Below are 13063 nucleotides of genomic sequence, written 5' to 3' on the forward strand. Positions count from 1 at the left end.
GGAATCGAACCCGGGCCCCCTTGAACGGCAGCTAATAACACTAAACGTTACGCTACCGAGGAGAACGCATGTAATAGGTGAGATTAGGTAAACGGAATGATCAATGTACAAGATTTTTACAGTCTGTTGGATGGAGACGTAAAGCCTTGTCGTTGCTTTCGTCATGTGTTGGCTATCTTTCGATCCGTCTCTACGAGCCACCAAATACTGTATTTGGAGGCACCCCACTGTCAGCAGCCGTAAAGATGAATTTCTGTGGTTTATAGCCAGCACGCTAACAATTTAGCCATGGAGCCGGAAATAATAATAATAATAATAATAATAATAATAATTTGTAATGTAAAAGATCGTAGCTCTACAAATGTTGTTACGCATGGACGCATAGACACAGTCGCACTATCTACATTTGAAGGTTTTCGGGGAAGATGAGGTGTTGGAATTCATCCTCCCTGCAGACTTTTATCTATGTACTAGACTGTTGTATTGATCTGCATTTACATACCACGGGACGGAGCTCGTTATTTGTACGATTCCTTGCTGAATGATCAGCGTTGTCATCATGCAAATGCTGTAGCTGTATCAATCCACAGCTTGTTTTCCAGTTATTCGACTGAAGTCCCCATCTAGCGGCGAGGATAAGAAAATGTGCTGACTGTCGAAGCCTGTTACATATCCCTAGTGTAATAACATGTTGATGACAAAGAAAACCTAGAGAAAAATCCTGTCCCCCGCCGCACCTTTGTCTTACATAGTGTGTGCGGGATTTGAACCACGGTATTCAGCGGTGAGAGGCCGGCGCGGCGGCCGCCTAAGCTATGGAGGTGGTTCCATGGCTAAAGCAAATCAAAAGACTTGCACCAAGCCTCTCCGGAGGCTACATGCTATTATTATTATTATTATTATTATTATTATTATTATTATTATTATTATTATTATTATTATTATTATTATTATTATTATTATTATTATTATTTCGAAATTGCTTTACGTCGCACCGCCACGAAGAAGTCTTATAACGACGATGGGATAGGGAAGGCGCAGGAGTAGAAAGGAAGCGGGTGTGGCCTTATTTAAGGTACAGCCTCAAGATATGCCTGGTGTGAAAATGGGAAACAACGGAAAACTATCTTCAGGGCTGACGACAGTAGGGGTTCAAACCGACTATCTCCCGGATGCAAGCTTACAGTTGTGCGCCCACTAACCACACGGCCAACTTCCTAGTCATGGACCTAACTACACAATCGCCATCTTGAACCCAGTTTTACGGTTAGTTGTCCCTCCTGTCACCATTTTGGAGGGGCCTAACTACACAGGGCCTAGTGCAAAAGTTCATAGAACACACCATATCTCCTCGCTCCTAGATGGGGGCTTCATACATTCCATCCCTGACATTGACGAAAAACTGGAAACAGGCTGTGGATTTTTCATTATTATTTCGACATCTCTCTACATATAATATCGCCGTTGTCTTGCACAAGAAGCTAACAGCAGAGATATTTCAAGGATATTGTAGCGCATGTGCATGTGTGCTGACTTGATTGAAATTTGAATCATCAGGTTGCGGCGGACAGGCAAACAGCAGCAGACTTGTTCATTTCTTAAGATTACCGCCTGCAGCCCTCACATATTAACTTTTATTCATGTTTATTTTCCCTTATTTTTACATTAAGTATATATAATGGATTGGCGGCCCCGTGGTGTAGGGGTAGCGTGCCTGCCTCTCGCCCGGAGGCCCCGGGTTCAATTCCCGGCCAGGTCAGGGATTTTTCTCTCGACCTGAGGGCTGGTTCGAGGTCCACTCAGCCTATTGAGGAGCTATCTGATAGTGAGATGGCAGCTCCGGTCTCGAAAGCCGAGAATAACGACCGAGAGGATACGTCGTGCTGACCACACGGCCCCTCGTAATCTGCAGGCCTTCGTTCTGAGCAGCTGTCGCTGGGCAGACCAAAACCCTTTCAAGGGCGTAAGTGCCGTGTTTTTTATATAATGGTAATTCTGAGGTAAGTAATAAAATACGAAACGTGAATAAAGTGAGTGCAGAAATGTAAGCTGCGTAAGTGATATGCTTCTAAAAAAACATCGTTTTCCGTTGCTTGGTGTCATATAGTCCAATGCGTGTGTATGTAGTTTTCCGTGCTGTTTATTTTTTACTGCGCGCAGTGTTGATATATGTACATGTGTCGTCAGCTCCCAGCACTTTCTTGGCATTGGGTGTTCGAACGTACTTTAAGCTGCTCGAAGACCGTACATATTCAATAAAAATGCGATGATTTTTTGACATAATAATAATCTTTTCACTTCTTTTATGCATAATATGTTAATTTCAAGGTAAGTACTGTGTCGCTGTATGTGTGCTCAAATATTATTTTATCGATATGTTGTTCAATTCCGTATTTCGTGTCTAGTAATCGATTTTCTGATAACACAGTGCGTGTTTCGTTTAGAATGTAAAAGTGTATATTAACTAATCAACACAAAAGAAGCATACAAGAGAAATGAGAAGCGAAGTAGTTTCCCGTTGCTTGATTCTTTTTACAATGTAGATAAATCACATTCAATTACGTTTCAGTAGTACTGTGTAGCTGTATGTGTGATCAAATATGTTTTATCGATGTGTCGTTCAATTCCGTATTTTGTGTCTAGTGTTCGATTTAAGGATAATACAGTAGAGAGTGCGTGTTTCGTTTAGAATGTAAAAGTGTCTATTAACTAATCAACACAAAAGAAGTAGTTTCCCGTAGATAAATTGCATTCAATTACGTTTTATGGTGTAGGCAACGCAGAAGAGAAGTACAAGATAAATAAGGAGTGAGATAGTTTCCCGGTGTTTTCCTCCTCACGTCAGAGAGTTCAAGCATACTGCAATGTGTGGTGGCTGTGTAGTTTTCATCACTTTGCACAGCTTTACAGTCAGCTGTCTTTTCCTAACGATACCTTCGTAGTAGTAGTAGAATATTTCTCATATCTCCTGCCTGTCAGTCCTGATGTCAGTTTTCCAGACAAATACTGGGACTGTACCTTAATTAAGGCTACAGCCGCTTCCTTCCCACTCCTAGGCTTTAGGGGGATAATGATAAATTCGTGATACAGCCCTCCAGCATTTGCTTGGCATTTTATGGCAGTGGGTTCGAACATACGATCTCCTTTTATCTATGACGTCTATTATGTAGGTTTTTCTACCAAAGTAAAACTATACAGACTTAACGCCTTAACGATTATGGCGCTGAGGTTTTTCGGTTCTGAACACATAGTTTTTAATTTCTAAGTGATGTGAACATTACAGCAGGCAATTAAAAGTCTCTAGTGTTCAAATCTATAAGTTCGAAGTGTTACAATCAAAAATTCAGTGTTCTAAACACTAAAAACCTGTTGTAAGATGCGACTAAATGGGGTCCAGTGTCTGAACTTTGGTGCGTGGGTTGGCGATAATAGATAATCATATTAACTATTACACTGTGTTCAGTCCGCTTCCTTCCCACTCCTAGGCTTTAGGGGGATAATGATAAATTCGTGATACAGCCCTCCAGCATTTGCTTGGCATTTTATGGCAGTGGGTTCGAACATACGATCTCCTTTTATCTATGACGTCTATTATGTAGGTTTTTCTACCAAAGTAAAACTATACAGACTTAACGCCTTAACGATTATGGCGCTGAGGTTTTTCGGTTCTGAACACATAGTTTTTAATTTCTAAGTGATGTGAACATTACAGCAGGCAATTAAAAGTCTCTAGTGTTCAAATCTATAAGTTCGAAGTGTTACAATCAAAAATTCAGTGTTCTAAACACTAAAAACCTGTTGTAAGATGCGACTAAATGGGGTCCAGTGTCTGAACTTTGGTGCGTGGGTTGGCGATAATAGATAATCATATTAACTATTACACTGTGTTCAGTCCGCCAGCGCTAACGTTGGTGGGATCCTCAACAGCTCTGCCATCACCTGTCACAGATAGCCTAGACATCACTGAAGAGGCGTACTAAGGAAATGAGGAGTGACGTAGTTTCCCGTTGCTTTATTCACCGAGCCAGAGTTGCTATTACATATCAGTCTGCCAAGCCCACTGAAATGCATACACCAACTGACCCTATGAGCAACATTTTCACACCATTCATAGCAGGGACTGGCTGCATAAGGATTGGCATTACTAGCATCGCTCATATTTCAGTCACTTCCATATTGTCAAAGCCAAGGACAAGACAGAGACAGATTTATGAAAGTAACAAAACTGATCTAGCCTATACCAGAAGACATAATGCACTGTAAACACTAGGTCCTGCCAGCAAAGGCATAACTACTACACTTTAGTGGTGAAAATAATAATACGAAACAATAATAATCGTATTATCTCATCTACACTTACTTGGCTCAATCTAGATTGCGTGCATGCCAACAACATAATATCAGTTAGCTCATCAATTGTAATTACTAAATTTATTATTTCCGTTTATTCAAAAAAAATTTTTGTGACTATGTTCGATTCAAACCCAGGTCAAATATTTTTTCACGGTATCCACTGCCTGTCGTAAGTAGTGACTAAAAGGGTAAAATCATTTTATTTTTATGAACAAGTTAACAACAGACAACGTATGTTCTAAACACCAACTATATATATATATATGTTGTATGCATTCAAAAAATTGTCAGGTGTGTAGCCATCTTGCTCTTACCGCACAAATACATTTCCAGACCTCTCCCCTCCTTCTACCCATACAGCTGAAAACATGATTGAACCTGCCCAGTTTTTGCGACGAGAAGACCAGCGCCGTCCGAGACATCCAGGATAACAGGGTAAGTATACAATTGTGTGCCATGATTACATTTCAAAATCTTCTGCGCAGCGAGGGAGGCATATAACGCTGTTCACAGTTGTTTGTGTGTCGGATGGGGACGTAAAGCCTTGTGCTGACCTCACGATGCTATTCGATAGGAGAAGGGGCATGTGTTACCACCGAGTTTTTACTCTCTCCCTTCCTACTATCATATAACATGTCATTCATTTCATCTTATTATCTTCCCTGATGGGCTTGTCGTCAGGAAGGGCATCCGGTGGCTGTCCGTAAAACTGGCCTCTCCAAATGGCGACGGACATCTGTCCGTAAAACTGGGCCAGACGATGAGGAGGAGGAGGAGGAGGGAAGGCATCTATCCGTAAAAGTGAGACAATGAGGAGGGAGAGGAGGAGGGAAGGGCATCTATCCGTAAAACTGGGCCCATGAGGAGGTAAGGCATCTATCCGTAAAAATTGGGACAGACGATGGGGAGAAAGAGAAGGAGGGAAGGGCATCTATCCGTAAAGCTAGGGCCAGATGGCGAGGAGGAGGAGGGCATCTATCTGTCAAATGGGGACGTAAAGTTTTGAGCAGACCTCACAATGACGCAGGTGCACAACTAAGTAGAGATTCGTTTTAGGAGAAGGAAGAGTAGGATTGATCATAGTTATTTGTACGTCGGATGGAGCCGTAAAGCCTTCCCCCACCAAAATGGCGACGGGAAAGGCATCTGTCCGTACAACTGGGCGCAAGATGGTAACGATCTAGTTAGGCCCCTCCAAGATGGCGCCTGGAAGGGCATCTGGTCATAAAACTAGGTCCTTTACGTCGGGAACGGCATCTGATCGTAAAACTCTAAGATCATGTCGGGAAGGGCATCTGCCCGTAAAAATAGGCCCCGTGAGGTTAAGCTTTTCAAGACAGCGTCGGGAAGGGCATCCGTCCGTAAATCTAGGCCTTGTAAATTTAGGCCCCTACAAGATGGCGTTGGGAAGGGCATATGGCCGTAAAACTATGCCCTGTAAGCTTAGGCCCTTCCAGGATGGTGTCGGGAAGGTTTTCTGGCAAGATTACGTCGGGAAGGGCATCTGGCAAGATGGCGTAGGGAAGGACATCCAGGACAACTGGGCTCAAGGTGGCGACTGTGTAGTTAGGCCTCTCCAAAATGGCGACGGGAAGGATATTTAACCGTAATACTTAGCTCGAGATGGCGACTGTGTAGTTAGACCCCTCCAAAATAGCGCCTGTGAGGAGGGGGAGACATCTAACTATAAAAAACTGCGCCCAAGATGGCGACTGTGTCGTTAGGCCCCTCCAAGATGGCGACTGTGAGATTAGGCTTGCTCTCTTATTCAAAATCCGCGCTTCACACGTGGTCTTGTTTGTAAACAAGAGCACGTGGTGTGAGGTTAGGCCCCTCCAAGATGACGTCTGTGAGGTCAGGCGTGCTCTCTTATTCAAAATCCGAGCCTCAAACATGCTCGTGTTGGTAAACAAAAGCACGTGGTCTTGTTTGTAAAGAACAGCACGTGGTACTAAGGGTCAACGACCTTGTCAGGGTTCAATGACCTCGTGGGAAAATGCAGATTCGTCACCCATTGTTTTAGAATCCCCTTGCCTACTAGTAAGGTCCAACCCGATTGTACGACGGAACCAAGAACTGATTCAACTGGTGGACAAAGAGCACAAATTGTGGGACTATCAATTACCCAATCATTCTTAGCTTTCCGAAGACGTATCAAACGTATCAACCGTATCATTGGATATTCCCCAGCAGAGCTGCTTTGGACGCCAACTACATTGAACCGGTGAGTGGGAGATCTAATCATTACATACTTCTGGTCAAAATGACAAAGCAGTCTCCCTCATCGAATGACAGTACAACCAGCAGCAGCATATCCAGAGGAGAGAACTATTGCCCAAGCCAAGGCTCTAGATATCGAACAAGACGAGGCCAGAAGGTACTGCGGTGTAATCATCCAATCAGTAACAAGATTTGTGGATTGCATGCAGGCCTCTCACCAAAGTGGATCGAACACGATGAAAGTGAACGAACATCTGGGTCATGGGGTGTACCTGCTGACGACTACCCCTCCATTGAAGGTCAAGTGGGTTCGAGCCCACTATCTATCGGATTCAAGCTTACAACTGTGCGTCCCTAACCGCCTTGGTGAAGTTAAACATGTAAGAATGAGTGAGACTCTTGCTAAGTCCCCCCGTTTAGAACAGTGCGCTGGGAAACATTCCGCTATCAGAAGGTGCGCGTTGTATGGCGACGTTCGAAAAACAAGAAAATATCTTGTGTGTTTGTTCGCAGCATTAAGAGTGGATATTGAAGGAACCAGGACCATGGATTTTCGCGGTATGAACGGGAGCTGGACCCAGGACTTCATAGAAACCAACTTGGAGGATATGGCTAGCTAAGAACCAACAAGGAAGTCCGAGAGTTTGAATGGCGGCACACAAAAGGGGAAGGCAGACGAGGGGAACCCGCCAAGGGTAACTACCCAGAAACTTCGCTGAGTGGAAGAGGGGTCGAAATAAGTGAACACATGTTTCGGCTTATTCGCAGACACTCGACCTTTTCCAGGAAAATGACGGTCTAATTTTCCGAAGAGATTTATATGCCTTTTAGTGTGGAGCAAGTTCAACTGAAGCGGTGGCGCAGTGTTCAAATCGCGATGAATTGTGTGTATTTTGTTTGTTTGTTTCATTTCTCTACTTATGCCCATTGACGATTACAACACGAATGATTCTTATTAAGTTAGTGGATACAAGGGCATTATGTTGGTTGTAAAATTACAACTGCGTTTTACGAAAAGTGTTATGCATTTATTATATAGAGCCTATTTATACCGGGTGGTCCACCAACATTCTCACAACACTCACCAAGAGGGCGAGACGAATTTGCGAGCCATCAAGTATCCAGGTGGAGATGGACACACTCAAAGTCACCTTCAAGGGTAATGGTTACAGCAATTTGCAAATTCATAGAGCCCTGTTTTCCAGAGAAACGACCAAGCAAAGCTCACACAAGGAAGAAATGAAGGGAACTGCCTTACATTCACAACACCACGGATCGAATTGCCAAGGTCCTCCGCAAACACAATATAAAAATCGTGTTTGGCACCGTCACTAAAATTGCTCACAGTCTGGGTAAAACCAAGGACAAATTGTCCCCACTTTTACATCCTGGGGTATACGTAATTCCCTGTACTTGAGGTAAGGTATGCCCTGGCCAGGCGCGGCTCAATAATATGATCTGCAGATCTGCAGAACCACCACAATGAAAGATGTACAGTAATATATAGCTATTAGCGATCCCTTCTTATGGAGTGTTTATATCGAGCGAAAGATCGATACCCATACAGATGCTGGTGATCTGGCAACCCAGTTTAGAGCTGTGAACGACAGAACATTAGGAGAGCACACTTAACTACAGCTTTCATCCGATAGGTGGCTAAGAGTCGTCCATAAGGTTGTGTACGTCTGGCCTATTCCCGTGACCATACGGTTAGTAAATAATACACTAGAGGTAGCACCAGCGCCACCGTTCGTTAGAACTTTTAAAACTGTGTGGATATTGATATGGTTTAAAATTCTTACATGTCAACATTCTCAGATATTACAGTATAGTTGTGATGCTTCTGTTCAGTAGAAATAAAGCCAAAATAGCTTAAATACGGGATAAATGCGTGATAAAAGAGGACGGTTGTGATTAAGTAACACAAAATCTATTTACTGTTCCTGTTAAGTCTTTAAACAACGTGCCTTAAGATTAGGGGTGTGTATATTTCTCTATCTTTTGAGTAAATGACCAGAATTTTAGCATAATTCTATTCAACGACCGAAAACATTCTCTCTCTTATGAAGCGAATGAGCGAGTTCTTAAGCCTACAAGTAATCATGACTATATTTCTCCGTAATGGTAGTGAATTCTTCCGAGTTAGGTAGTCATGAAAATAAAAACAGAAACGCTAGTACCATCAAATGATGTTCCCCCTTCATTAAGAAAGCCAGCTCCCAAAGATGTACGGTATGCATGTCTCGGAACCTTCTTAAATATGAATGTGTCGATAGATCAACATTTTTTTCGATAAGCGGAAGAGAGACTTTATTTTTTGTAACTTTTTAATTGTTGTTTTTTGTACAAGTCAGTTATTTATATTGTAGATGTCCCTCGAAATCGGGGTCTTACAAATTGAGATGAAGGTCTACCTGTATGTTTTCGGTACATTTTCGAGAACTTCTCACTGATACGACATGGAGTAAAGCGTTTCCGCGGAGTTGAAGGACGGATTCACACGAGCTCAGCTGACACTTCCCGTATGCAATACAAATTTAGATTTGTCTATTTTGTCTATTACAGTTACTGAAATGGACTGGGCGTCACAGAGCAGAACCACCAACATTATTCAGCACGAGCAGCCACTGACACTGGTCAAACATGCCGGTTCATTGGTACTCGTTTCAAGGAACATGGACGTAATATTCGTCTCAACCAGCCAGACAAATCGGCATGCTCTATCGTCGGGTCATGATGTCATGTTCCAAGATGCTCCAGCTCTTACCCACACTAGACACTACAGGTCTAGGATTATAGGGGAAGCTGTGGAAATACGTAGAAATGCTAACAATTTCAACAGAGACACTTGCGATCCAGTTTTATGCATCTCTTCACATGTATTACATTTCTGAAAGACATCGGTCCCTCTCCCTAAACCGGAGTAACATAACGAGATATCTGTTGACGGACTAGAAGACAGCAGGAATAGTGAGCGCCACTATTCAATCATTATGGGTACCTCGAATGAACATATAAAATGATTACAGATACGCAGAACACGCCCACTCAGCCTCGGGAGGTCAAATGAGTAGACCCTTCTCAGCCCTCCTTGAAGTGGTTTTCCGTGTTTTCCCAGTTTACTTCTAGGCGAATGCCGGGACGGTACCTAATTTAAGGCCACGGGCGCTTCCTTCCCTCTTCCATGTCTATCCCTCCCAATCTTCCCATCCCCCTAACAAGGCCCCTGTTCAGCATAGCAGCTGAGGCCGCCTGGGTGAGGTTCTGGTCCTCCTACCCAGTTGTATCCCCCGACCCAAAGTCTCACCCTCCAGGACACTGCCCTTGAGGTGGTAGAGGTTCGACCCCTCGCTCAGTCCGAGGGAAAAAACTAACCCTGGAGGGTAAACGGACTAAAAAGAGAAAGAAATAATTGCATTTTAGAGTGGGAACTTTAGCCCTCATGTGGTAACAGAACAACATGCAAGGTAACGATGTTTAGAGCATGTTTGTGATTTCAGTAGTCCTACTATTTATTTTGCCACTTAATGTAGTTTTAGTTTTGAACCATGTTATACGCCTCCTATATTATGTTTACAAGCTGTCCCAACTCCATCGTTTCACGACGAAGTGCATTATTTTTCGTACAGTTTCTGATGCAACATTGATCCGGGATCTAATTTCTGACCATTCTATGGTTCTTTCAGTTATCATGACCAATGTTTTTTTTGTCTGTTTACATTCTTTGTTTTGAAGTTTATCTATTCGTATCCGTCTGCAGATACGGTTACTTCTCAAAACTCACGAGTTTCAAAACTCACGGGATAAAATTAGTTACAAATAGTATGAAAACTCACGACTACAAACTGGGAGCTAAAGTAAACATTCTAATGAGTCTCAAAATTCACGACTCCGGACAGCAGGTGCTTGCGATGACCGCAGGAGGGATGAGGTGCCCGGTGACTCACGTTTCCCATACGACAGGCAGGGGATACTGTGGATGTTATTCTGCCACCCCAACCCACAGGGGAAAAACAATGCCTGGTGAATGAAAGAGACCGAGGTGTATTATTATTGTTGTTATTATTAAAATATGTTGCTGTTGTCTTAAACCTAATATAAAGTAATTTTTACCCTTCACATAAATTTATAGTAATGACGTGTGGCCTCCGGGGAGGTCTGGTGCAGGTTTTTAGAGTTGACGCCGTATAGGTGACCTGTACGTCTGTGAGGATGAAGCCCTACATAAGACGAAGTCTAATGCTGAAGACGGCACAAATACCCAGTCCCCGAGCCATAGGAATTAAATAATGAAAATTAAAATCGCCGACCCGACCGAAAATCGAACCTGGGACCTCCTGGACCAAAGGCCATCATGCTAAAAATGTATGCATGCAGCCGGACGACATAAATTTAAAGTTGGCATATTGCCCGCTGCTAGTTAAAAGAAACTCTCAGTTGGTAGTACTGGGGCTTAGTTCCATCATACAGCCAGACCGCAGCATTCACTTCAATAAAGAACTCTATTGAGAGATATTAAAGATCAAGACAGTTAATTCACTCATTTAGTTTCAACACTTGGAGATTCATTTGGAAAGAAAGGCGTATTTCTATTTTTCGTAAGAGTTCATTTATTCGCTTATTTCAGTAGATTGTCTAACCGACACACTTAAACCGAAAAAAAAATATTCATGACGCATCCGATTATTCTGTGCGATATAACTGAACGATATAACTGAATGATATCTGAAACTCATTCGACTATTTAAATTGATTATTCATTCGATTATTTAAATAATCGGATGGAAGTTATTCGATTATTATAAGTATTCCATTATTCCATAACTAATAGGGTGGACATTAATCCATTGAAAGAAGAACTGGCCCTACTCGTGAGTTTTGAGACTGGCCCAGGTAGCTACTAATCCTCTTCCTGGAATTCGTGAGTTTTGAGACGACACGGCAGATACACTCACACTATCTGCACTTCAAGTTTTGTTAAGAGCTCACTGCAGATCAGGTAGCGATCGCTCACATCGGAATATAACCGCCCCCTTCCTTCCCCCTTTATTAGCACTTTCTTTACACGTGTTCTGAATTCGGTAATGACGACGTAGTGTTTTATCCTCCAAGTAAATTAACCGTAAAATGTGACGAAAATGCGGAAATGTCGAAGGTTAGTGAAAAATGGAATGTTGTGTGATTCATGTGATCGATGGTGGCATTATAAGTGCGGAAATTGCCCCAGAGACGTAAAAACTAATGAAAATGTTGACTGGATTTGTGAGCAGTGCGTTCGGAATGTTGTAGTTGGCGACGGCGTTGACGATGAAGCACCGAAAACAATCGATGAGGAATACAAAAGTGCGTTAGAAATTATAAACATTCTACAAAAGGACAATGAGGCTCTTAAAGTTGAAAATCAAGAATTAAAAGAAAGACTGCGATCGCTAGAATTTGGGACTGACCATTCTTCGAGTGATATACCGGTACCAGTAACAAACTCGAGCACGTGGTGTCAAGTAGTTCATGGATCGCCGGCTAAGAAGAAATCTACAACTGAATTTCCGGAAATAAACATCAGAAATAGGTTTTCTGCCCTAAATAATTTAATTCTGGAAGAAAGTGATCGCGCGCGTGAAACCAGATCATCGCGATCCGCTGCCGTTGCCGTGCCGAGGTTAAAATTTAGGCCTGGATTTCAGATTCAAGACCCAGTTAGGCCTAAATCAGCAAAGGTAGCTGTGTTTGGTGATAACCAAGGAAGGGGAATTGCGGGAGTGATAAACGACGAGAATATAGCAGCAACCGGAGAAATATATCCAGGAGCTTCTATCAGCAGTGTCCTGGAAAACGTAGAAGAAACAACTAGGAACTTCGGGAGCGGCGATGCCGTGCTTATCATCGGTGGGACGAACGACGTAGCTCACAACGACGCCAAGAATGTAAGATCACAACTTAAACATACACTAGGGAAGCTGACCCACACTAACGTCTTTGTAGTGAACGTGCCCCACAGGCATGATTTGAGGAGAGACTCGTGTGTGAACCTTGAAGTGGACAAGGTCAATACAGATATTGTTAAAATTTGTAAACATTTTCGGAATAGTCAGGTTATTCAATGCAGCAGTTTTGAGAGATACTGTTATACAAAACATGGCCTCTATCTAAACAATTCAGGTAAACGAAAGATATCAAATATTGTTCTAGATTTATTAATCTTAAGATAGCCGATGTCCCGGTACTGTAAAACAGGCAACTCCCTTGAGTTATAATACTGACCAGGAAAACTAGTAGAAAGAGCCAGCTGTACTTCAAGCTGGCTCAGTCAACTAGAAAATGAAACTCAGAAGAGTAAGGAATTTCAAGTTACCCAATTGCAACAGTCAAGTTTGAGGGAGGAAGGGGGTCTGAGATTGCTCTTGGTAAACTGTCAAAGTGTAGTAAATAAACAATTAAAATTCGGTACATTGATGGAATCTTATGAGACTGATGTGGTGATAGGAGTGGA

Source organism: Anabrus simplex, chromosome 7, assembly GCF_040414725.1.
Source record: "Anabrus simplex isolate iqAnaSimp1 chromosome 7, ASM4041472v1, whole genome shotgun sequence".
Taxonomy (NCBI): Eukaryota; Metazoa; Arthropoda; class Insecta; order Orthoptera; family Tettigoniidae; genus Anabrus; species Anabrus simplex.